We start from the raw sequence: 24,257 nt of genomic DNA on the forward strand, positions 1-24,257 counted from the left end.
CTCAATGCTCAAACTCAGTCGAAGTGGAACCAATCCATCAACAAATGCTACTCCCACTTCAGTATCATTATATCCTCATGCCCTGGATATTTGTCTAAGGTCATTCAACAAATGAACAAGGAGACTACAGTTTATGCACACTACAAATAGTGAATGTGCAAAGATCAGAGTTGGGGGCTAAATAATTTGAAGGAAATTAACACACACACAACCCCTACAAGCCCGTCTCTCAGGTGTGGTGACTTTCAATATTTCCCCGCTCATCTCAGACAGACAGCCCACGGGAGCTTGCCCTTTGAAGTTTGGAATAAAAGGGTTTTCTTGTCAGGCATTTTTTGGGACATGCTCCTACGCTGCTTACAGTAGGCAGCTCAGTGTGAAACTTTGAAATGGCACCATTACAGGGCTGCCTTTTGAAGTTGAAAGGACGCCCACAGTTTCCTATTCAGGCCCTTGCTCTCCTGATTAAGTTTGATTTGGCTGTTTACATTCTTTGTGGGCCAAAAGCTGCCCCTGTCCCCCATGTGCCAATTCCATTTCTCATGTGAGCCCTCAGACAGGGCCTCCTCAGAAAGCCTGCTCTCCTCTCCGTGTCCGATTGTCAGTTTGTTCTTCATTAGCCACTTTGTTCACAATCCTCCCCATGAATGAACAAATGGTGTTAATCTAATCTATATTATTATTTTCCATGGCTTTTATCAGACGAATGTCGCAAATCTGTTTTTGATATAGTGTTTTATTGAAATGATCCATCTGAGGCGTGCGTCGTAAAATCTGTAATTATAGCATGTTTAATGTTTTACAGTTTTTCCACTGAACATTGCTTTTAACTTACATTTCTGATGTGGAAAATGTAAACATTTTCAGGTTATTATTTTCCCAGAATTAATTCAGGTTTTAAACTATTAACACCTTGAAGGCAGACTAACATCTTTATGTGAATGAGCTTTATTATGTATATTGGGCCTACATAAAATTATAGTGAGAGCATTGTTGGAGTGTCTGGTTTGCAGTAGCTAGCTAAGTGTTTGTTACCGTACAGAGACGTTTGGTTTACTTGAGAGAAGAAGCTTGTCTGGTACAGTTCTCTTGCCCTTAGACCAGCCTCTGAGCTCATTTTTCCACCTCTCCACATAGACGTCCATTCCCATATAGGTTCTCAGCCATTTCAAAGGGTCCCGTGGCGTTGGGCGGCCCCTCAGCATACCACCTGTGTTGATTCCATGTGGTTGGAAGGTGTCCAACTGTAGGTGAGATGCTGTGTTTTGAGGTATTCGGGCCTGTGTGTGGTCCTGCATTTTACACGTCAACATATGGAGATTAGTGAAGGAAGCAATGTCGCCCATGACCGCGCCATGGAGATTTGAGCTCCCCTGCGCCCTAAACTTGTGCTGGCCTGCCGTTGGCTGTAAACATATCAGTTTGATATTTACGATGTGGCAGACACAGGCTGGCTTTGGCTCCCCTGTGTTATTTTTAACCCTCTGTTGCCACAGAATTGCCAATTACATGGGTGCGTCTTGAGATATGCACCACTGCCAATAATTTGATGGAAGGATTCTTTTCTCTGTGCTCTTCAACATAGACTAGAGTATTGACCTAGGTCTTGATTTAAAGATGCCTTGTAGCCACACAATAAAGATCCATTCTTAAATATTATGTTCAAGTTTCTATGAAGTTGTTTAATCTAAGTCAAAGTGAGAGCTGTATGCTCTCTGGTCCCTTAGGTCACATGTTTGTACAGCAGGATTTTAGATACACAGGCACCTGAGTATGAATCATCCATGCTGAAACAGGCAAATTCCTGACTAGCTCTGCCACATGTCAGTGAAAAAGCAGGAGCCTGCACTCAGGACTAAATTTAGAAAACTCCTTAATGTAGAAATTAAAGGAGAACTGTGCCTCAGCGCTCTGCTACCCCTCAACCCCCCCACCACATACTCCCGTCCCCTGTCGATTCCCCTGTCAGATCCACACCACTTCAAACCCCAACAAGCTTGTAAACAAGGCACAAAACAAGACAGACATTTGCATGTCCCCATCCAAATTTAGCCCAAGCGTCTTTGACTTTCCTTTTTTTTTGCCCTGGGAGTTCATAATTGCAAAGGAATACTTTATATTTATACGTTTCCACATAGCATTTGGGACCTGCAGTATTTTTTTGACCAAATTCTTTCCGAGGCAACAAGGTTCTGTCCCGATCAGTCTCAGTGTGAGCAGTGCTGAATGCTCACAGCTGGAACTCCTTGTCTCCCTGCACAGTTAAATGCTTTAAGACGTACTCGGCGTAACTTATGTTCAGTATCTTTTTATCTCTCTTTTGTGGAAGAAGACTAGTCAGACATGCCTGTAAAAGCTCAGAAGAAATCCCATCGTTTGTGGTCATATTTATGATGCAGTGTAAATCATTTAAAAAAGAATGTTCTTGAAATATGGAACACAACTGGATTAACAAATCAATTGAAATGTACCCCTTGCCTGGTAATATTTTCTTGTTCTGTAGCGAGCTGTGTTCAGCTGTCAGTGGTTTATCTCCACTGTCTGACAAATAGGTCCAGACCAATGATTTATGCACTAAATGACTGTCAGGGGTGCTGTTTTTAAGCCACTGCGCGTCGATCATGGCACTACCCCACCGTAGTAAAGAATATATTGGAAGCTATAGAAATGCATTTATTAATGTCTACATTTTGATTTTGCCACGTTTATTCTATTACATACATCTTAATGCATACCCTTAAATGGAATTGTGAGATATACCTAAATGTAGAATAGAAAAATATATAAACATTTTCCTGAAGTATAATTTTTTCAAAGTACTGTTACTTTCCTCACTACAACAAAAAATACTACATTTACACTCTACATTTTTCCTCAAAACATTTAGCAGACGCTCTTATCCAGGGTTTATATACATTTCACATTTTAGTAATTTAGCAGACACGCTTATCACGTCACGCGTTGAATGCGGACCGATGGAGAGCTCAGTTTGTTTGGTTACTAGCTACCTTTAAAAAAAAAAAAATTGGATTGCGCGGCGCAGTTAGCCTCAGTTGCTGGTACTGCTATATCTCCAGGGATCCTGCTAAGCAAAAGTCTGCTTGGCGAAGCAGCTAGCCCAGCTGCTAACTAGCTATCAAGCTAGCAACGTTTCCTTGACAGCTTGAACACAGTCCATGAAGCGTTTAGCCCTTGAGGTGGAGCAAGCCCACAGGTCTGGTAAACATGTAACCAGCCTAGGTGACAGACCCAAGCCGATAGTGGTGAAGTTCCTGAGGTTTTACCTTTTCACGCGTGCGTTACGCAACATGACAGTTAACCCATGCTGCCCTCAAACCAAGGCACACTGCCTGCTAATTATCTATAGGCTATGTTTCAACTGGTCAATTTCAAATTATTTTCTAAGAAGTTTTATTTTCTACCAACAGTTTGAATTGAGGTGAGTTCTGCCTCATTAATTCACATAAGAAGTATCCCATTTCACTATTGCGGACAATTTATGTTTGAGACTTTACTGAGCCGGACAAACTTCTCTCTTCAACGAGAGCCCAAGCACTCCCCCAGTGTTTCCCCAGATCAAGTATGAAGACATTGCACTTCTCTAGTCTTGGCACATTTTCTGACTGGCCCCCGCATTGTCTTTGTTCTTTTCCTTAGAAATAGTAACTTTGGACATGTGTGCGTTCCTATCAAAGTAAGTGCCTTATTTTATGTATATCATGTTGTCGTTTCGACTGTAGCATACCGTATGGAGCATAATGTATTTACTGTTTTATTCACATGTTTTCAAGTTCTGGTGACAAATCATGCATTCCGATTCTTGCGTAGATTGTAATGGACACACATGATGTGTGTAAAATACTTTTTTGAAAGCTGTACTGATTATGATGAGCTAATGCTAAGCTATTTCCCAGCTGTATGTGGCACCATCTTTGTTGATGTCATACAATGCATTCTGGTTATCACATAAGCACCTATCAGACCAAAGATGTTATAAGAAGGGATAGTTCACTCGACTGACTTATGGCGCTTTCAAGACAACTGGGAACTCTGAAAAGTCTGAGGTCAAATCATGACGTCAGTGATCTTCAGGTCGGAAGGTTGGCGCTCTAGAAAGAGGCCAGATTCCGAGTTAGATGACAGTTCAAAACAATTTTCCCCAGAACGGAGCCCGGCCAAACCCTCCCTAACCCGGACGACGCTAGGCCAATTGTGCGTCGCCCCACGGACCTTCCGGTCGCTGCCGGTTACGACAGAGCCTGGGCGTGAACCCAGTGTCTCTGGTGGCACAGTTGGCGCTGACTGCAGCGCCCTTAACCACTGCGCCACCCGGGTGGCCTGGGCCCAGGCGTCTTTGACCTTGAGTTTGTTTATTTGCATCTTATAGCGAATTACATTCTGGGATTAGGGAGGTTTCTCTTGCCAAACATTAAAAAAACCATGGCTACCATCATAAAAATGTAGCTGCTGTTAGCTTACTGCTTACTTACAAGCCCTTAACCAACAGTGCAGTTCAAGAAAGAGTTAAGAAAATGTTTACCAAATAAACTAAAGTAAAAATTTATAAAATAACAGGGCTATTATACAGGGGGTACCGGTACCGAGTCAATGTGTGGAGGTACAGGTTAGTCGAGGTAATTTGTACATGTAGCTAGGGTGTGAAGTGACTATGCATAGTAAATAAACAGCGAGTAGCAGCAATGCTGTTTAGATGCGTTTGTTGCGTCATACGTTCTGTTGATACTGTTCCAATCACATATGTGTGACGGTACGCTGCAGGGACCAGTCAACAATGATCACAAATATGTGATCGTACGCGTCGAAGGGTTGAGGACAAGATGGCTGTTCTGCAGAGAGCCAAGAACTTGAGAGGAACCAAAATTTTCCTCAACAAGGACATCTCTGAAGCTGTGCAATCTGCCAGAGAGCATAGGAACAATGCTTACATCTGCTACGACAGGCTCATTGTCCACCCTCCTTCCCAAAAGCCTGGGAGGAATGAGAGAGACGAGCTTCAGGGTCAGTAGCTTCAGCCCAACATTACACACTTATGCTTGTATTTTGTCTCCATATTATAAGCTACGCGGAAAGTGCTAAGAATAGCCCATATTAGTATATGTAGACTTAGCAAGTTATTGATTTCATTAACCTTATTTCTAACATCGGAAGGGATTCATATATTGGCCATCTCTGAAACTCACTTGGATAATTATTTTGATACAGCAGTGGTAATACAGGGATATAACTGCAGAAAAGACAGGAATGTTTATGGGGGAGGTTTTTGCTGTATATGTTCAGAGCCATATTCCTGTAAAGCTTAGATATCATGTATTCACTAATGCTGCAGAGCTTTGCTCCAAAGCATTATCAGATTCCATTGGCTGTAGTGACCATAACATTGTGGCAATAACAACAAGTAAAGCCAGTGTGCCAAAGGTTGGTCCTAAAGTAATTCATATATTATTTTGTTGAAGATGTAAAATGTTGTTCTGTGTAGGAAGTGAATCCAGATGCAGCACTGGAAGTATTTGTAAAATGTATTCATTCTAATTGTTTACAAGAATGCACCTGTTAGTTTCTTAACTGTTTGAGCCCCCTGGGTTAATGATGAATTGAAAAATGTAATGGTTCAAATTCATTTTGCAAAAGAGGTGGCAAACAAGTCCGACTGCTCAGCTGATTGATTGACATACTTTAAATTGAGAAATGTTGTGACTAAATTTAAGAAAAATAAATTAGGTTACCAAACAAAGATAAAATACATAAACACAGTGGGAAAAATACTTTGGAGTACCTTTATTTGTAATTTTTATTTTATTTAACTAGGCAAGTTAAGAACAAATTCTTATTTACAATGATGGCCAACCAAAAGGCAAAAGGCCTCCTGAGAGGGGACAGGGGACAGGGGTTGGGATTAAAAAATAAATTAAGTGATATCATGGACAGAACTCAACTCAATTAATTATCATTAATTGAAGTTGATGGGTCATTTATAACACAACCTTTCAATATTGCCAATCATTTCATGACTATTTCACTAGTAAATTGGAAAAACTCAGTGAAATGACATTGAACAATGAACCATTGTATTTTTGTATAAAATATCTAATAAGGAAAGAGAAGGATTGCACTTTTGAATTGGGTCAAGTTAGTGTGGGAGAGGTGGAAAAACTATTGTTATCCATGAATAGTGACAAGCCACCAGGTACAGTGCCTTGGAGGTATTCACACCCCTCTACTTTTTGCACATTCTGTTGTTTCACATCTTGAATTTAAAATGTATGAAGTGTAGAATTGTTTTGTGACTGGCCTACACATAATGCCCCAAATGAATGAATATCATATTTGATGTTTTCTCTCAATGATTGATTGTACTGTAACACAATGATTGATTGTGGGTGTCATGACACATATATTTAGACTTGTTGTGACATATGTTGCGCAATATTTTGGTCTGGTTATGACCCACAAACCCACAAAACCTACCACACAAGGCAAAACATTTCATTACCCCATAGTCTGCGTGTCAACAGTGTGTTAATGTTATATATATATATTTTTTTAATTGACCATATCATTGTAAATACACACACATTGATGCCAGACATGCACCTACCCCAAATGCTCTGTTTGCTGATGACAGCGATGAATGCAGGAGCAGATTTCAGGAGCAGGACAAGCCCCCTTCTTTTTGACTGATGACTGATATAAGGGCATGTACATGATAGGCCTGTCTTATATGATTATGATGATCATAATGCTTCTTGACAGTGTCATAAAGTTATGTAAACTTTTATGACATATTATGACATGGTTATGACCCCGTCATACACTGGGTGTCAAGTAAATTGTTACCGATTGTACAATGTACACACATGATTTCAGTTTGTGTGTGATGTTTATTTCGACATTTATAAAGAAACTTAACAATGGAAACGCTGCCATGTTGATCTAAGCTTTTCTGTTGGAATATCACATTAGTGTTCCGACTTTCGGCTGTTACAGATGCACCTCCCCCAACTTTACTCCTGGACTTTCGTCTACAGTCGGTTGCTTTCGCCTTACCACTCAAATGTGCCCATCAAGTCAAGAACTATATGGGACACTGGGCTGAAGGGAGTTGTGGTTTTCATTTAAGCAAATTTTTAACCTAGTTCAGTGTAAAAAAACAAACAAAACGTAATTAACTACAATGACCATAATCTATTGCGCCTGCTTTTCCCAGCTTGAACAGAGACTGATCAGAGGAAGAGGCGAAGCAAAAGGTTTCACTCTCACCAAAATCTGTCCAAAATAAGCCCAATGCATTTCTACGGCCTTATTTTGGACCTAAGCTTGTTGACTGCCTTCCCGCCTTTGGGACAACGATTCCCATTGTTAGGGTGGAGACATGAGCATCTTGTCATTGTATACAGATCTCTGGAAGGGTACACTTTTACGCCTGCAACGTTAGGTTAGATACATACAGACCGCATAGACCACATGAGAAAGGAAAGTACACAACACAACATCGAGAGGGACAGAGCCAGGTCGTGAAAGTATGCCTTATCTACTTTGAAGAACTAGTAAAATGATTGAGTCAGACAGCTCTGCAGCATACTTAGGCAGGCTAGCTAAATAGGAAGACTAAAGACAGTACAGTATTGGGAGCACATACAGTGCATTTGGAAAGTAGCCAGACCCCTTTACTTTTTCCACATGTTACATTAGTCTTTTTCTAAAATGGATTACATAAAAAAATTGTTCATCAGTCTACACACAATACCCCAAAATTACAAAGCGAAAAAAGGTTTTTAGTATTTGTTGAAAATGTATTAAAAATATAAAACCGATACCTTATTTACCTAAGTATTCACACCCTTTCCTATGAGACACGAAATTGAGCTCAGGTACATGCTTTTTCCATTGATCATCCTTGAGATGTTTCTACAACTAGATTGTAGTCCACCTGTGGTGAATTCAACTATCTCTGCAGCACTCCCCTATTCAGGCCTTTATGGTAGAGGGGCCAGACAGAATCCACTCCTCAGTAAAAGGCACATGGCAGCCCGCTTGGAGTTTGCCAAAAGGCACTTAAACAACTCTGACCATGAGAATCAAGATTCTCTGGTCTGATGAAACCAAGATTGAAAACTATTTGGCCTGAATGCCAAGCGCATGTCTGGAGGAACCTGGCACCATCCGCATGGTGATGGCAGCATGGTGATGGCAGCGGCAGCGTCATGCTGTGGGGATGTACTGAGAGATCATTGATGAACCTGCTCCAGAGTGCTCCGGACAGACTGGGGCGAAGTTTCCCCTTCCAACAAGACAACGTCCCTGAGCACACTGCCAAGACAACGCAGGAGTGCAAGTCTCTGAATTCCCCATGTAAATCTAATCACATTTTTGGTCAGATGCACCAAACACAACAGGTGTAGACCCTACCATGAAATGCTTACTTACAATTGTCTTTGACAATTTTTTGGGCCTTCCTCTTACACTGCCTAGTATATAGGTCCTGGATGGCAGGAAGCTTGCCCCCAGTGATGTACTGGTGTACCAAGTTTGTAGGGTCATACCCAAGAAGACTCGAGGGTGTAATCGCTGTCAAAGGTGCTTCAACAAAGTACTGAGTAAAGGGTCTGAATACTTAAGTAAATGTGATATTTTAGAATAAGCCTGTAATGTAACAGAATGTGGAAAAAGTCAAGGGGTCTGACTACTTTCCGATTGCGTGCACTTTCCGAATGTGGGGCGGCAGGTAGCCTGGTTAGAGCATTGGGCCAGTAACCGAAAGGTTTCTAGATCGAATCCCCGAGCTGACAAGGTAAAAAAAACTTTAGTTCTGCCCTGAACAAGGCAGTTAACCCACTGTTCCTAGGCTGTCATTGTAAATAAGAATGTGTTCTTAACTGACTTGCCTAGTTAAATAAAGGTTAAATATATATTTATTTTTCTTTTAGATGGTCTGGCTGGCTGACTGCTACTGAGCAGAGATGAGATGATGACTTTAACAAATAAAAAATAATAGTCATTAAATAAAAACGAAGTAAAATAAACAACTGAAATTTAAATTTTTATTTAACCTTTATTTAACCAGGAAGGGCTCATTGAGATTTGAAATAATTTTTTTGACAGAATCCTGGCCAAGATAGGCAGCACCAAGTCATTACACAATTACAGACAGACATGCAAAATTACAAGTAATCTAGTAAAAACCATATTCACAAGAGTACAACAAAATCATAAAACAGCAAATTAAAAACAGGTTGACAGGTTTGGGAATCATTCTCAAAATCCTTCATCCAGGGATTTAAAAACACCAATCGGGACAAGTTCAATATATTATTTAATAATCAGTTCCTGTTTTTCTATTGATTTCTACCCAATGTGGACCTGAAAGAGACAATGGAATAATTTCAATGTTTTTGCAATTTAATGTTCACTATCTTTGGCTTTGGAATTTCCATTGAAAAGCTCTAAAATCATTGTATAATTTTATTTTTTCATAATGCATTTATTGTTAGAAATAATAAACAAAAACCAAAATAACGTTTTACACTGAACAAAAATATTAACGCAACATGTAAAGTGTTGGTCCCATGTGTCATGAGCTGAAATAAAAGATCCCAGAAATGTTCCATATACACAAACTTATTTCTCTCAAATCTTGTGCACAAATTTGTTTATATCCCTGTTAGTGAGCATTTCTCATTTGCCAAGATAATCTATCCACCTAACAGGTGTGGCATATCAAGATGCTGATTATACAGCATGATCATTACACAGGTGCATCTTGTGCTGGGAAAAAAGGCCACTCTAAAATGTGCAGTTTTGTCACACAACACAATGCCACAGATGTCTCAAGTTTTCAGGATGTGTGCAATTGACATGTTGACTGCAGGAATGTCTACCAGACCTTTTGCCAGTGAATTTAATTTCTCTACCATAAGCCAGCTCAAGTTATTTTAGAGAATTTGTCAGTACGTCCAACCACGTGTATGGTGTCGTGTGGGCGAGCGGTTTGCTGATGTCAAGGTTGTGAACAGAGTGCCCCACATGGTGGTGAAAGGGTCATGGTATGGGCAGGCATAAGCTACAGACAACGAACACAATTGCATTTTATTGATGGCTATTTGAACGTACACAAATACTGTGACGAGATCCTGAGGCCCATTGTTGTGCCATTCATCTGACACCCTCACCTCATGTTTCAACATGATAATGCACGGCCCCATGTTGCAAGGATCTGTACACAATTCCTAGAAGCTGAAAATGTCCCAGTTCTTCTATGGCCTGCATACACTCCAGACATGTCAACCATTGAGCAGTTTGGGATGCTCTGGATCGATGTGTACGACAGCGTGTTCCAGTTCCCGACAATATCCAGCAACTAAGCACAGCCATTGAAGAGGAGTGGAACATCATTCCAGAGGCCACTATCAACAGCCTGATCAACTCCATGTGAAGGAGATGTGTCATGTTGAGGCAAATGGTGGTCACACCAGGTACTGACTGGTTTTCTGATCCACGCCCCCACTTAATTTTTTGAAGGTATATGTGACCAACAGATGCTTATCTGTATTCCCAGTCATGTGAAATGTATAGGTTTGGGCCTCATGAATTTATTTAAATTGACTGATTTATCTACAGTGCATTTTGAAAGTATTCAGACCCCTTGGCTTTTTCTACATTTTGTTATGTTACAGCCTTATTCTAAAATGGAATTAAATGTTTTTATAAAAACATCTCAAACTACACACACTGCTCCATAATGACAAAGCAAAAACAGGTTAATAGAAAATTTGACCCAAAAAACGAAACAAACTGAAATATCACATTTACATAAGTATTCAGACTCTTCACTCAGTACTTTTGTTGAAGCACCTTTTGGCAGCGTTTACAGCCTTGAGTCTTCTTGGGTATGATGCTACAATCTTGGCACACCTGTATTTGGGGAGTTTCTCCCATTCTTCTCTGCAGATCCTCTCAAGCTCTGTCAGGTTGGATGGGGAGCATTGCTGCACAGCTATTTTCAGGTCTCTCACGAGATGTTCGATCGGGTTCAAGTCCGGGCTCTGGCTGGGCCACACAGACAATTGTCCCGAAGCCAGTCCTGCTTTGTCTTTGCTGTGTGTTTAGGGTCGTTGTCCTGTTGAAGGTGAACCTTTGCCCCTGTCTGAGGTCCTGAGCGCTCTGGAGCAGGTTTTTATTTTTTTGTTCAGTATTATAATCGAACTGAAACCAAACCGACCTCAAAAAGCACTAAACGATAAACGCGAGGAGCTGCTGCTTCTGCAAAAGCTAACGAGGATCCAAATGAACTAATAAATATACTTATTGTTAGTGCATTCATCTTTAGATAGCTAGGTGGGACAACCACAGTCATAGCTACTTTATTGAGGAAAAATGTACTTGCTATCAGCAAGGAAAGTCGAGTGTGAGGGTCAGTTCATGAATGCCAGGCTTTTATTTTGTACAGGCTTCCTTTTCATTCTGTCATTTAGGTTAGTATTGTGGAGTAACTACAATGTTGCTGATCCATCCTCAGTTTCTCCTATGACAGCCATTAAACTTTAACTATTTTAAAGTCAACATTGGCCTCATGGTGAAATCCCTGAGCGGTTTTCGTTCTCTCCGGCATCTGAGTTAGGAAGGACACCTGTATCTTTGTATTGACTAGATGTATTGAACACCATTAAAATTGTCATTAATATCTTCACCATGCTCTATATTCAATGTCTGTTTTAAAATTATTATTTTTACCCATCCACCAATAGGTGCCCTTTGCGAGGCATTGGAAAACCTCCCTGGTGTTTTTGGTTGAATATGTTTTTGAAATTCACTGCTTGACTGTAGGGCCTTTATAGATGACTATGTGTGGGGTACAGAGATGAGGTAGCCATTAAACAATCATGTTAAAACTATTATTGCACACAGAGTCCATGCAACTTATGTGACTGTTTAACACATTTTTAGACCTGAAATTATTTAGGGTTGCCATAGACATTTCATCTTTTCATTTTGTATTAATTTGTGAACATTTCTCAAAACACAATTTCACTTTGACATTATGGGGTATTATGTGTATGCCGGTGACCCCCCCCAAAATCTCTATTTAATCCATTTTAAATTCAGGCTGTAACGCAACAAAATGTGGAAAAGGTAAATGGGTGTGAATACTTTCTGAAGGCACTGTATTTCTCTCTCCCTCTCTCTCGCTCTCTGGGTGCTGGGGTTTCATGGGGGGCCCCTTCTGCCTCACACAGTTTTATAGAAATCTTGACGCCAAAGGCATAATTAGCCTGGAATGTGCTGTCCATTTCAGGCGGGGAGGGAGAGTGGGTTAGATGGAGGGGAGGGATCCAGAGAATTGGCCCCTCTTCACTCGCTTCCCTCTGCCCACTGGCTCTCACATAAAGGCTACACTGCAGAGCATGCCCACGCACTGTGATTGCACCCAGCCTCCATTCACTATTCACTCAAGTTTTAATTTACTATGGACTTTTGTAAAACTATTTTTTACTTTTTTTTGTCAGCCTCACATAAGCTAATGTCTGGCAGCCACAGTCTCTGTTTCACTGTTTGGTAACTGGCAGGAAAATAGATGAATACTGAGAGTAAGTGGAGGAACATTGTCATGGGAAGGTGTGGAGCTTGAAGAAAAGCATTTTGAAGCTGCTTGTTGACATGCATCCGTTATGAGTGTCGCACACAGGCACGTCACGGAAGAGACACTTGTGTATAAGGGCTTGAAGATGAACGCGTACAGCTTGTCCTTGCCCCTTTTGATCATCTTTATGTAGCCTACTCAGAGGAAATGCAGATTGTGGATAGTGTTCATTTTCATTGTGTTTACCTCCGGGACTGAGGTATGTCTGTGCGACGCCACATCTATCACCTAGGCCATGTTGTCCCCACTTAACGCAGGTACATTTAGGCCTAGACGATACAAGAATGACGTGAGTCAGCAACTTCTTTGACAACCTCTTCTATTATATCACACCATGAAAGGGATGTTTCTATTCCACATGAAAACTTCTGAGGGGATGTGAATATTGACCTTTTGACAGGTCTTTTTGTTTGCAGTTTAGACTGCTTTGAAGCGACAGCACTTCAATACCAGATGATACAATTCTCTTTGTGATCTTTTCCTATATATATTTATTATTATATATTTTTTTGCTACGGTCTGATCCACTGAATTCACACGCAGAGAGAAAATAAAAGTGACTACTGGGAATTTGGCTCACACTCTGTGGTCAAGAAAAAAAATATGTAAGGCAATGTAAAATGGCTTGTAAGAGAGTCTGAAAAGTACCAACGCCTAAATTGAAACAGTAAGCATACAGTGAAAACAAAGGGGTCGTCGCTGTGATAGGAAGGGGAACAAACTAGAGCAGCATTTTATCTGCTTCTGTGCAGAAACATCTGGAAATAGTTTGGAGAAAATGAGGGAATCTGAAGTACTTGGGAATTAAGAGCTATGGGAAAGAAATCGGCCCCCTTCCCCCACATTTTCCCGAGTGAGAGATTTCATGTGTGGTGAACAGGACAGGACGTTGCAAACTGGCTTCACAGGTTCTTGATGATAAAACTGTGTTCTTGCCCGATTTCTTGCTCTTCCAAAACAAGGTCATTTTCAGACCAGTATCATTCTGTTCGACACAATTGCATTTCTATAATAATTGTACTCCTGAAATAAGCAACTAAAAGACAAGTAGACAACAACTGAAGGTCACTGTAGGCTTATTTGTTCCATTTCTGTTTTTACCATATAACATGTGACCTATTTATTTTCTCAGGGTTTTGTTGCAGTCATTCTGCAACCATCCTTATTTTACTTAGGCAAATTGTAACTGTTGCTATAATGTGAACATTTATTAGCTCACAGGAAACTAGCTGGTTGAACAGACATGTTATTTTATGCCTGCTATGTCAAAGTCTCTATTGGATGGCCTGTTCAGCCAATTTAGAGCAGATATATTTTAAAGAAGCACAAACACTGAGATCAAAGCCAGCAACGAAGCCAGTAACTTTGCTGCACATGAAACTAATGAGCTGCAGCTCTCTGAATCGCTGTCTCATCTTGTCCAATATCCCTGTGACGCCATGGATAACTGATTTTGTCAGTGGCAAAAATGCAGTCTTAACACAGGCTACATCAACAAATTGTTCAGTTTACTATTGAATAATACAGTACTTACTAGAGGTCGACCGATTTAATCGGGATGGCCGATTTTAATTAGGGCCGATTTCAAGTTTTCATAACAATCGGAAATTGGTATTTTTGGGCGCCGATTTCCCGATTTTATTTGTATTTTATTTTTTAATTTAATTTAAACTTATTTTTAATCTTTATTTAACTTGGCAAGTCAGTTAAGAACACATTCTTATTTTATATGGTGGCCTAGAAACGGTGGGTTAACTGCCTCGTTCAGGGGCAGAACGACAGATTTTAACCTTGTCAGCTCGGGGGATCCAATCTTGCAACCTTACAGTTAACTAGTCCAACTCAATAACAACCTGCCTCTCTCTCGTTGCACTCCACAAGGAGACTGCCTGTTACGCAAATGCAGTAAGCCAAGGTCAGTTGCTAGCTAGCATTACACTTATCTTATAAAAAAACAATCAATCATAATCACTAGTTAACTACACATGGTTGACGATATTACTAGATATTATCTAGCGTGTCCTGCGTTGCATATAATCTGACTGAGCATACAAGCACACAAGTATCTAAGTATCTGACTGAGCGGTGGTAGGCAGTAGCAGGCGCGTAAACATTCATTCAAACAGCACTCGTGCATTTTGCCAGCAGCTCTTCGTTATGCGTCAAGCATTGCGCTGTTTATGATTTCAAGCCTATCAACTCCCGAGATGAGGCTGGTGTAACCGAAGTGAAATGGCTGGCTAGTTAGCGCACGCTACTCGGTCTGAGCCTTGGGGTGGTTGTTTCCCTTGCTCTGCATGGGTAACGCTGCTTCGATGTGGTGGCTGTTGTCGTTGTGTTGCTGGTTTGAGCCCAGGGAGGAGCGAGGAGAGGGACGGAAGCTATACTGTTACACTGGCAATACTAAAGTGACTATAAGAACATCCAATAGTCAAAGGTTAATGAAATACAAATGGTATAGAGGGAAATAGTCCTATAATTCCTATAATAACTACAACCTAAAACTTCTTACCTGGGAATATTGAAGACTCATGTTAAAAGGAACCACCAGCTTTCATATGTTCTCATGTTCTGAGCAAGGAACTTAAACGTTAGCTTTCTTACATGGCACATATTTTACATGGAACATATTGCACTTTTACTTTCTTCTCCAACACTTTGTTTTTGCATTATTTAAAACAAATTGAACATGTTTCATTATTTACTTGAGGCTAAATTGATTTTATTGATGTATTATATTAAGTTAAAATAAGTGTTTATTCAGTATTGTTGTAATTGTCAATATTATAAATAAAAACTAAAATTAAATGGCCGATTTTAGTCGGCATCTGCTTTTTTGGCCCTCTTTTTAAACGGTATCGGTGTTGAAAAATCATAATCGGTCGACCTCTAGTACTTACTATTGAATAATGTAGTAAATCAGTTTATTCGTTGCATACACAGATTTCCAGATGTTATCGCAGGTGCAGCAAAATGTTTGTTTCTAGCTCCAACAGTGCAGTAATACCTAGCAATACAAAACAATACACACACAATTCAATAAGTAAAAAGAGAGAAATGTCGGAACAAATCCAGTTTAACAACCCAAATATTACTGTAACAGTAATCTATACGTATCTACGCTGGATTAATTTACATAAGATAAACTAGGAATCTTAACCTGATTTGGACATGATTTGGAAAGGCGCACACCTGTCTATATAAGGTCCCACAGTTGACTGTGCATGTCAGAGCAAAAACCAAGCCACGAGGTCGAAGGAATTGTTCGTAGTGCCCCATGACAAGATTGTGGCGAGGCAGAGATCTGGGGAAGGTCTACATTGAAGGTCCCCAAAAACACAGTGGCCTCCATCATTCTTAAATGGAAGACGTTTGGAACCACCAAGACTCTTCCTAGAGCTGGCCGGCCGGCCAAACTGAGCAATCGGGGGAGAAGAGCCTTGGTCAGGGAGGTGACCAAGAATCAGATGGTCACTCTGACAGAGCTCCAGAGTTCCTCTATGGATATGGGATAAACTTCTAGAAGAACAACCACCTCCGCAGCATTCCACCTTTATGGTAGAGTGGCCAGACGGAAGTCACTCCTCGCCACTCCTCAGTAAAAGGCACATGACAGCCCACTTGGTATTTGCCACTAGGCACCTAAAGGACTCTCAAACCATGAGAAACAAGATTATCTGGTCTGATGAAACCAAGATTGAACTCTTTGGCCTGAAGGCCAAGCTTCACATCTCGAGGAAACCTGGCACCATCCCTACGGTTAAGCGTGGTGGTGGTGGCAGCATCATGCTGTGGGGCTGTTTTTCAGCGGCAGGGACTGGGAGACTATAGATGATGACTTGCACGGATCGAGGGAGAGATGAACGGAGCAAAGTACAGAGATTCTTGATGAAAACCTACTCAGGACCTCAGACAGGTTCACCTTTCAACCGGACAATGACCGTAAGCACACAGCCAAGACAATGCAGGAGTGGCTTCGGGACAAGTCTCTAAATCTCCTTGAGTGTCCCAACCAGAGCCCGGACTTGAACCCAATCGAACCTCTCTGGAGAGACCTGAAAATAACTGTGCAGTGACGCTCCCCATCCAACCTGACAAAGCTTGAGAGGATCTGCAGAGAAAAATGGGAGAAACTCCCCAAATACAGGTGTGCCAAGCTTGTAGCGTCATAGCCAAGAAGACTCGAGGCTGTAATCACTGCCAAAGATGCTTCAACAAAGTACTGCGTAAATGGTCGGAATCCTTATGTAAATGTGATGTTTCCTTTTTATTATTTTTTCTTTGCACAATTCGTATTGTGTGTGGATGTAGATTGAAGGTGAAAAACAATTTAATACATTTTTGATTAAGGCTGTAATGTAACAAAATGTTTTTTTCAAATCACGTGGTCTAAATACTTTCCGAATGCAGTCTATTGTGTTGCCTACAGGTTACAGTTCAGAGCTTCTGCTATTTTCTATCTGTTCAGACCCCAGTACTTCCTACCTACAGGTTATTGAAAATTTGCTATTTTAGTATTTCTCCATGAAAAATGAATACAAAAAAACACCATAGTAAATACTAGAGTAATGTCTGAAAAAAAACTACACTAAACACTACAGCATGGTTTCCGAACTGGTGGGCCGTATTTGGTCCACGGGTGATTTTTATTTGGCCCAAAAACATTTAAAAATGTTTTTTGTTGTACATAAAACTGTAAATCTACCATCAAATCACCTCCAAGTAATTTTCAATTTTGAAATCTGTTCCAAAGTATTCCCACGCATAATAGAGAGAGACAGTACCAGTTTGGACACAACTATTAATTCAAGGATTTTTCTTTATTTTTGCTATTTTCTACATTGTAGAATAATAGTGAAGACATCAAAACTATGAAATAACACATGGAATCATGTGGTAACAAACAAGTGCTAAACAAATCAAAATGTATTTGAGATTCTTCAAAGTAGCCACCCTTTGCCTTGATGACAGCTTTGCACTCTCTTGGCATTCTCTTTACCTGCTTCATGAGGTAGTCACTTTGGAATGTATTTCCAAGGGTCTTGAAGGAATTCCCACATGCTGAGCACTTGTTGGCTGCTTTTCCTTCACTGCAGTCCAACTCATCCCAAACCATCTCAATTAGGTTGAGTTTGGGTGATTTGATTGAGGAGGCCAGGTCATCTGATGAAGCATTCCATCACTCTCCTTCTTGGTCAAATAACCCTTACACAGCCTGGAGGTCTGTTTGGTCATTGTCCTGTTGAAAAACAAATGATTGTCTCACTAAGTGTAAACCAGATTGGATGGCGTATTGCTGCAGAAAGCTCTGGTAGCCATGCTGGTTAAGTGTGCCTTGAATTCTAAATAAATCACACAGTGTCACCAGCAAAGCACCACCACACCTCCTCCTCCATGCTTCACGGTGGGAACCACATACAGAGATCATACGTTCACCTACTCTACGTCTCACAAATACATGGCGGTTGGAACCAAAAATCTAATTCGGGGTCATCAGACTAAAGGACAGATATCCAACGGTCTAATGTCCATTGCTCGTGGTTTTTGGCCCAAGCAAGTCTCTTCTAATTGGTGTCCTTTAGTAGTGGTTTCTATGCAGCGATTCGACCATGAAGGAATAATTCACGCAGTCTCCTCTGAACAGTTGATGTTGAGATGTGTCTGTTACTTGAACTCTGAAGCATTTATTTGGGCTGCAATTTCTGAGGTTGGCAAATCTAATGAACTTATCCTCTGCAGCAGAGGTAACTCTGGGTCTTCCTTTCCTGTGGCGGTTCTCATGAGAGCCAGTTCCATCATAGCGCTTGATGGTTTTTGCAACTGCACTTGAAGAAACTTTGAAAGTTCTTTACATTTTCCAGATTTACTTATATTAATGTCTTCAAAGTAATGATGGACTGCTGTTTCTCTTTTCTTATTTTTAACTGTTCTTGCCATAATATGGACTTGGTCTTTTACCAAATAGGGCTATCTTCTGTATACCACCCCTACCTTGTCCCAACACAACTTATTGGCTCAAATGCATTAAGAATGAAAGACATTCCACAAATTAACTTTTACCAAGGCACACCTGTTAATTGAAATGCATTCCAGTTGACTACCTCATGAAGCTGGTTGAGGGAATGCCAAGAGTGTGCAAAGCTGTCATCAAGGCAAAGGTTGGCTACTTTGAAGAATCTCAAATATAAAGTATATTTTGATTTGTTTAACACTTTTTGGTGGGGAGGTTACTACATGATTCCATATGTTATTTCATAGTTTAGATGTCTTCACTATTATTCTACAGTGTAGAACATAGTAAAAATAGAAACCCTGGAATGAGTTGTTGTGTCAAACCTTTGACTGGTACTGTGTGTGCTCTTATACAAATGTAAGGAAGGTCTGAAATTATTATGTTTTAGTAAAATGTTATCTTTTTGTGCTTATTTTGATCAATTAGCAGTCTACAAATTATTTATAATTATTTTCCTGCCCCCTGAACATCGGCTCAATAAAAATTGGGCCATTGCTGAATCATCTAGTTGAATCATGTACATGTACTACACACAGTATGCTGAAATACACACAACTTGACATTAATTACTATAGTGTATATACTACAGTTTACAACAGTAAATAAATACTACAGTATTCACCAATGAATACTACAGTAATGTTTGCAAAAACACCATAGTATACTATAGTATTTTTTTCAGTTGGGAAATATTATTATGCTACTTAGTCAGTCATTGGTCCCCTCCCAACCTAGGTAACAGTCAGATTGTATACACTCAGCTCCTACTTGAATTTGAAAATTAACTTGCTGCTTTCTGTTGATCTACAAATGTCTGCACATTCAATACAACTTTTACTTGTATTTCTTGTAAAATACATCCCAGTGCCTCAATCTATCTCAATAAATTGGAATCTACATCTACTCTTCACTGGCAAATTTTTTCCAACAACCTCTTCGCCTCCAGGTATGTTTCTTGAGAGAATATTTCTCAATATGTAGGCTGAGTTATTGCAGAGTTGGGCATAAAGATTTTTTTGGGTGGAGGGGGGTTGGGGTGTAGTAACCCTGGGCACTCCCCCCTTGAGGGGTGTAGTAACCCTGGGCACTCTCCCCTTGAGGGGTGTAGTAACCCTGGGCACTCCCCCTTTGAGGGGTGTAGTAATCCTGGGCACTCCCCCCTTGAGGGGTGTAGTAACCCTGGGCACTCCCCCCATGGGGGCTGTAGTAACCATGGGCACTCCCCCCATGGGGGCTGTAGTAACCATGGGCACTCCCCCCTTGGGGGGATGTACATTTTTTGGAGTGGGCCAGCTCTTACAGGGTGAGTATTTCACTCGCATGCCATGTTTAATCAGAGGGGGGCAGCTCAGGGAGCCATTAAATCACACTCCGTTTGGGCTCAGGAATGGCCCTCTCTGCTCCCACGAGGAATGATTGAAAAGTCTGATGTTACCCTTCAGAGCCCGGCAAATGTGAACAGAATTGTAACGCCACAGCACCTCCTCGGCAGCCAACCACAAAGGCTGTCAAGAAACGCCAGCCAGTGGGAAGTTTGGATGGGTGACTTGTGAATAAATATGCCAGATGTAGCCTACCTCCTTCCATCCTCCGTTTGATCCATGGGATGTTGCTAATGTGTTTTGTAGGTGCATGTGAGGCCTCCCTCTCTGTGTGACTGTCTCTGGATTTTTACTTAAGAGGATGGGCAGGTGACCAGGAAGGAGGGGGCTATGTTCTGTTCTTGCTTCCACTCAGCTCTGGTGTCCACATTAGCCATGAATCAAGGTTGCGTCAGGGTACACAAGATGTCAACTGTCTGGGATTACGACCGGCTCTCTTTTTCTCTGGCTGGCAGGGTTACCTCACTCTGATTGCCAAGTTAGAAAGTGCCGAAGCAGCCCCTCCCTCTGTATCAGTCAGCCTTCTAAATATAAAACGGCACAGAATGTTTTGTTCATCACAGCGATACTATGTTTAGTTTCTCATTACGTGGGGCTGCACTGAAAATAGATAATTCTGTCGAATTTGCATCATCTTCCGTCACACTATAGCTTACTCCATGATGACCATGATTTTATGTCCACGACAAGGCTGTTAATCAAAAGCAGTGAAAAGATAAGCCATCACACTTATGTTTACCAATGAGTAGATACGATGCCAATGTATTTTAGGCCTAATTCCTTATAGAGACATGTACCCTTGGATAATGCAGTAATTTAGCGGAAGAGGGATGAAGATAGACTACTTAATGATGAGGGGGCGAAAGAAGTGTCTGAACAACCACATCAGTCATTTCATAAACTCTGGAAAAGCGCTCTATTATGCCACACAATTTAAATTCATGGATACCTCTCCAATGGCCCTGTTCACATCCATAGGTATAGTTCGACGTCTTCGTTGATCTTGATATTTCTAGGTCCTCCTTATAGTCATAAAATATGTACTAGTCTGAAATTGTAAGACATTTTCTGTACAGTTTGCAGTATTGTGAATATGAACATCAAAATAACAAAATTCTTCAATATTCCATTCACAGAACCCATCAGCCCGACCCCATCAGCCCGCCAGTATCAGTTGCCATTTGAATATGGCAGACTAGCTGTAGGCTAGCTGTCAATAAGATTCACCCATGTTAACTTCAGTAGATTTTGTCAGGCTGACAGATTGGACATTAAAGATGGAAGTGCAGAGAGTGGTGTGCTGTTCAGTGCAGCTGACTGCCCCAGCACTGTGTCCATGACTCCGCACTCCGCAGTCCTCCTTTCCTCCCTCGCTTCGCTGTTCCCTGCCTCCAGCATGAACCCGCCGCTGCTGTCTCAGTCCAGCTATAACATTATACATTTTTCTTCTCCCTGCTTTATGAATTATTAACCCGGCTGAATTGATTAGCGTCCTGTGACGGAGCGCTGGCATGTCTTGACTGAGTGTGTTCATGACATGCTCACGGACAGGCACTGCTTTACTGTCTACGCTACAGACACAGGGGCCTTTTTGTTATAGTTTTTTCCCTCTTACAGTACTAGCCTATACCAATGCTTAACAATAAAAGGAGGCAAGACATGATATGTCATGACTGTGATGGATGGTCATTCTATCCATATGATCTGGCTACCGGTATGTCATTTCTTTTACTTTTTACTAGTAAAATACACGACCTTAACTGATTGCATATTTTTTGTATGTTAAAGTGGAAATGACAGCGTTTTAGCAACATGAAATCTTATTAGAATCTGTTCATCAACACCCCCAGGAAGAATGATGCCTTTTTATATACATTTTTTTTTTAATGACATTTTTCTGACATGCGAGCCCTTAGATATGGTATGTTTCACCTTTTCATAGATTCATAGGATGCATTTGTGAAAATTCTATAGCAATATAGAGTAGGAAAGAGGCTGTGCATTTGGACAATTAATAGACACTGCAGTAAATAAAACATGTCTTGTCCAGGACCGGAGTCTACAAAGACCTGTGTGCCATAGCCAATCAAAGCTACAGTAGGCCTACATGTAAATAAGCCTTTTGCCACATGGGCCTGCCATCATTCACTTTGAACTGGACTGTGTGTTTACAGGGAGTCCTCTTACATTTGGTAACTTTATAGTTCTATTGATCAAACAACCATGAAAATGTATGCTATCCTTCCCTCAGTTGCCTATGCACATTTAACAACTAATGTTAGCCAGAGCGAGATGTTAGCCAGAGCGAGGGAATAGTAAATTAACCCCTAACTTTTTCAGCTAGTTGCACTGATAAAAACTATGGGGAATAGTTGCCTGCTCGCCTTTCTGCAGCTTGCCTGTGAATGCATGCCTGTCCCAACCTACATTCTGACAACTGAATGTCAACTTGCCTGCCTGCCCGCCAATTTGATCGATGACAAATACATTTTATTGACAACTAAGATATATGCTAACTGTGGATAACAGCCGTTCAAGTTCAGCATAGTTAGCTATAAAAGTTATTCACATTTATTGCTAGCTAATCAAATGACACCTGCATCTCTAGCTGGAGCCACAGAAAAGCAATATGGGGGGGAGAAGTCATCCACTCACCCATTCGTCCAATGACTATATCCTCCTAGCAGCTAGCTAGCTAACGTTAGGCTGTGGGTTTTTAGCTTGCTAAATAAATAGGTACAGTGCATCCGGAAAGTATTTAGACCCCTTGACTTTTTTCAAATTGTTACAGTACAGCCTTACTCTAAAATTAATTCAATTGTTTTCCCCTCAATCTACACTCAATACCCCATAATGACAAAGCAAAAATAGATTTATTTTTACATTTATTAGGAAAAAAATCCCACTGAAATATTACATTTACATAAGTATTGGGACCCTTTTACTCCAGTACTTTGTTGACGCACCTTTGGCAGCGATTACAGCCCTGCAAGCTCTGTCAGGTTGGATGGGGAATGTCGCTGCATAGCTATTTTCACATCTCTCCCGAGATGTTCGATCAGGTTCGAGCTCTGGCTGGGCCCCCCAAGGACATTCATAGACTTGTCCCAACGCCACTCATTGGCTGCGTGTTTAGGGTCGTTGTCCTCTTGGAAGGTGAACCTTCGCCCCAGTCTGAGGTCTTGGGCGCACTGGAGCAGGTTTTCATCAAGGATCTCTCTGTACTTTGCTCCATTCATCTTTCCCTCAATCCCGACATGTCTCCCAGTCCCCGCTGCTGAAAAACATCCCCACAGCATGATGCTGCCACCACCATGCTTCACCGTAAGGAGTTCCATCTTGGTTTCATCAGACCAGAGATTCATGTTTCTCATGGTCTGAGAGTCCTTTAGGTGCCTGCAAACTCCAAGTGGGCTGTCATGTGCCTTTTACTGAGGAGTGGCTACCATCTGTCCACTATACCATAAAGGCCTGACTGTTGGAATGCTGCAGAGATGGTTGTCCTTCTTGAAGGTTCTCCCATCTCCACATTTTGGTTCATGGTCACCTCCCTGACCAAGGCCTTTCTCCCCCGATTGCTCAGTTTGGAGTCTTGGTGGTTCCAAACTTCTTCCATTTAAGAATGATGGAGGCCACTGTGTTCTTTGGGACCTTCAATGCTGCAGAAATGTTTTGGTACCCTTCCCCAGATGAGTGCCATGATTACAATCCTGTCTCGGAGCTCTACAGATAATTCCTTCGATCTCATGGCTTGGTTTTTGCTCTGACATGCGCTATCAACTGTGGGACCTTATTATAGGTGTGTGTGTGTGATTTATGCCACTACATATTCAACTAGGCTATGTCAGTTGTTGAATTGGGAACTACACTGAACAAAAATATCAATGCAACATGTAAAGTGTTGGTCCTATGTTTCATGAGCTGAAATTAAAGATCCCAGATATTTTCACGCACAGAAAACGTATTTCTCTCAAATTTGTTAATATCCCTGCCAAAATAATCCATCCACTTGATAGGTGTGGCATAGCGGCTGGCTGCGACACTGTCTGGTTTCGAACCCGGTTCTGTAGTGTTGCCTCTAGCACTGCGATGCAGTGCCTTAGACCGCTGTGCCGTTCGGGAGACCCCACTACAGCATTATTCTATCACACATTCCATAGTCAGTCTTCTGGATACGGTAACAAACAGATTTACATTTTGCTGATCA

At 41.1% G+C, this 24,257-nt stretch overlaps 1 protein-coding gene across 11 annotated transcripts in view; it reads left to right on the forward strand.

Moving 5' to 3' along the window:
- Positions 1–24,257, forward strand: part of LOC110538892 (homeobox protein cut-like 1) — a 256,649-nt gene that overhangs the window by 8,647 nt on the left and 223,745 nt on the right. The gene's annotated exons all lie outside the window — the stretch shown is intronic.

Source organism: Oncorhynchus mykiss, chromosome 12 (assembly GCF_057628025.1).
Source record: "Oncorhynchus mykiss isolate SJ-2025 chromosome 12, ASM5762802v1, whole genome shotgun sequence".
NCBI classification, from domain to species: domain Eukaryota; kingdom Metazoa; phylum Chordata; class Actinopteri; order Salmoniformes; family Salmonidae; genus Oncorhynchus; species Oncorhynchus mykiss.